We start from the raw sequence: 3,708 nt of genomic DNA, 5'->3' as shown, positions 1-3,708 counted from the left end.
TTTTTGTTACATATAATACTATTTGTGGTGAGATCTTTTAGTAGCTGATATTCATGTTTATTATTGTTTCTTTTTGTATTTATTATTAATACATTTATATTACTGTTTATGACATATTAATCGTCAGAGTTTGTGTTTAAAAGGTCATAAATATTTGTATTCGTTATACATTTTAAAAATATTTAATATTATGTATAATTGTTGTTGTATTTTTTTTTGATATTAAAATATTCCTGATTAAGGGTTTTGTTGTTATTTCACGTTGTGGGTTTTTTTATTATTGTTGTGGCAATCTTAAGTGTTTGATTTTCCTATTTAGGATTATTTTTTGTCATTATTGTTCTTTTTAAAATATTTGTGTAATTAGGTAGTTTTTTTTTTTGATTGTTATACCTATTTCTTTAACATTGATAGTTATAATTGATATCATATTTGTATCTTTTGTAAGTATTATGATTATATATTTGTAAGAATTTTCTGTGTTAAACTTTTACTGTTATAGGATTTTTTAAATTTGTAAGTTGATATCCGGTTTGTATTTTGGCTATATGCATTATTTAATAATCATTGTTGTCATGGCAAAATTGTATGGTTAAAGTGTTCTTGATATGTAATTTTAAATTTTTGTTTATCCATTAAATGGTATCTTATCAATCTAGGGTTTTTTTTTTACAACTTTTAGTATTAGGTAATATACAACATATTTAGTAAATTAGGAAGGATCTTCAACTTGTGTTTTATTGATATTTATATGTAAATTATAATTTTAGTTATATGTCTATCACATATTAAGCATATTGGGTAAAATATTACAAGATTTAGCATTTTTTTTTTTTTATTCTTTTTATATTATAATATTTAGTGATTTAGGGTGTTAATGGATATTTATTTTAGTAAATTAGCATTTTATCACATTTTAAGCCATCAATTATTTTTTTTAGTATATGAAGATATTAGTATAATTATTAGTATCCTAGTATTTTTAGTTTCCACTATTTTTATGTATATAATATGTTTAGTATTATCATTATTGAGAATCTTACTATTTTTAGTTTAAGTATCCTTAGTAAATGTTACGATATATAGTATTTGCCTACTTATTTTGACATTCCTAATTTTTTAGTAGGTATGTGAGGCTTATTACTTACTCTATTACCCATTATTAAAAACCTCTCATTTTTAGTATTTTCCTATAAAAATTTATACAATTTTCAAATTGGGGGTGTATTTTCTTAATTACTATCCCTATGATTTTATTGCGAGGGGTATTAGCCTTCGGTCTTCACGTACCTTTAAGCTTTGAGGGAATATATATATATATATATATATATATATTATATTTATTTATTATTATTATTTATTTATTTTTCACATGTATTTATAAATTCATAAAAATGAGTAATTTAAAGACTTATTAGATTAACCTTGGGATAATTTCAAATTAATTAGGTACCGTTCATAAGAACGGGCGCGTAGGGGGTGCTCGTACCTTCCCCTCGCGTAACCGAACTCCCGAACCCAACTCTGGTAATGTAGACCGATTCTACCCCTAATGGGGTAGTAATCATGTGTTTTAACCGCACTAAAGGTTAGTGGCGACTCTGACATTCCATGATTTTTCCTTGAAAATTAAAATGATTTTAATTTCACCGCCCGGGGCACACGCGCTCCCGGGACGTCGCGACAGCTTGGCGACTCCACTGGGAACCTAGAGAGTCGATCCATTAATTAATTGAAAATTATCCCAAGTTTAAATTTAATAAATCTATTAATTACTCCTTATTTTGTAAATATTGTAATTTGTAAATAACTTTACTTAATTGTAAATATTTTACTTCCATAATTTGTAAAAAACCTCAATTAATTAAAAATATTTTGTTTCCTAATTTGTTGAGCATTAATTGTAGATATTTTGTTTCTAAATATTCTGAATAAGCATATTAATTGTAGATATTGTGAATAAGCATATTAATTATAGATATTTTGTACACTAATCATAAATATTTTGTTTTCTTATTTTTTGTTTCCAAATTTTTTAGAATCAACATGTTAATGGCAGATAATATGTTTCCATATCTTGTGAATAAATACATTAATGGTAGATATCTTGCTTCCATATTCTTTATAGTATGTGAATAAATGTGGGGAAAGCGGGATTAGGTTAAAGTTTGAATTCACACACTCTTATGCTCTATACCCGAGCTTTACCTGCTAAGATTAGATAGGGGTGTAATAGCGTTTGTCCCTTCGTAGCTTAAGCTTGATGGGACCCGCGAACCACCCCGCTCAATGCGAGTTTTGTCCGGACCCCTATGGGGGAGGATGAAATTTCAAATTGGGGACCTTTTTGTCAATAGGGATTAAAGCCTACCCACACGTAATTGTCCATAGTTTTCCCTTAATTAGGATAGAGCCATGAAGAAACCCTATAAAATAGGTGTGCCTACCCTAGGTTGGGACAGGAGCCACATCCTTCTCCATGTATAGTGTGTTGTATATAAGCTATGAGATACTTTGTATTATATCATACATTTGACATTCATATATACTACTTAACCAGTATTCTGGAAAAGCCCAATAATGAGACCATGGCCCATCCTTTCAAAAATTGAAGCACTTGGCCCAAGTATTTTAAAATATGGGTTGGCCCAACCCTTTTCAAGTAACTTGGGCCCAATTTTTTGAGAAATAACAAGTATAGGCCCAACCTTTTCCTAAGTAAAAACTCGGTCCAGGCTTGATTTTCAAAATGGGTCAAATCTAGATTTCCATAAATGGGCTTCGGCCTTATTACCTTAAAAATCCGGGCCCATATTTTCTAAACAATCCAAGCCCAAATCCTTTTAAAATTAGGGCCTGATCCCATCATGAAGTATATTGAAGCCTATATTTTAAAATACTTGAGACCCAAGTACACACTAAAGTCCACAAGTCCGCACTGAACAAATCCAACGGGTTGACCAACCTGGGTCAACCCCAACCTCAGATCATAATTTGACCCTTTATAGAATCTGAGATACATGAACCGATTGAGGGAAGAATTGAATTTAAATTGTGGCCCATCAATGATTGTCTTGAAATCTCTCATTAGTGGGACTTTTCCTAGAATGCTGACAAAGTAGTTAGTTAGGTTACATTGCATCCATGTATTCATGCGTAATTTCACGCGTAATCATGCACGCTAGGTCACATGCATGTTCATATCTCTATTTGTATGTGTAATTACACTAGTTACATTCATGCACAAACATACATTGCATCCATGCATTCATACCTATGCATTCACGATTCTAAAAAGGGAAGGTTTTGGTTTGCAGTGCCTAGCCACAGAATTCGTCTGAGCAAGCAACATTGAGACTGTCACGCATCAATACAATACCAGGAGAAGGGCAAAAGAAATGAGTGAACAATTGGAAGGTAGAGTCCTGGGCATAGAACAATGACAGGAAGAATTGATTGAAAAAATGAGTAAAATTATGGAATTGTTGATGAACAAAGGAAAAGCGGTACAAAATTATTCTGAAACAGATATAGACCTTACTCATCCTCCAGGGTTCACCCTAAATCATGGACAAACATCAGCTCCACCGCCGGTTGTCATGGGGGATCCAATGCCAAATATGCCTCCATTTATCCCAACTGTGCCTGCACAGGGGTTTCCAGTGGCAGGGACTTCCCCCTTAGCAACTCCTGATATGGGGATAAATA

The sequence above is a fragment of the Malania oleifera genome, chromosome 10, assembly GCF_029873635.1.
Source record: "Malania oleifera isolate guangnan ecotype guangnan chromosome 10, ASM2987363v1, whole genome shotgun sequence".
Classification (NCBI taxonomy): domain Eukaryota; kingdom Viridiplantae; phylum Streptophyta; class Magnoliopsida; order Santalales; family Ximeniaceae; genus Malania; species Malania oleifera.
This window is presented reverse-complemented; position numbering follows the sequence as displayed.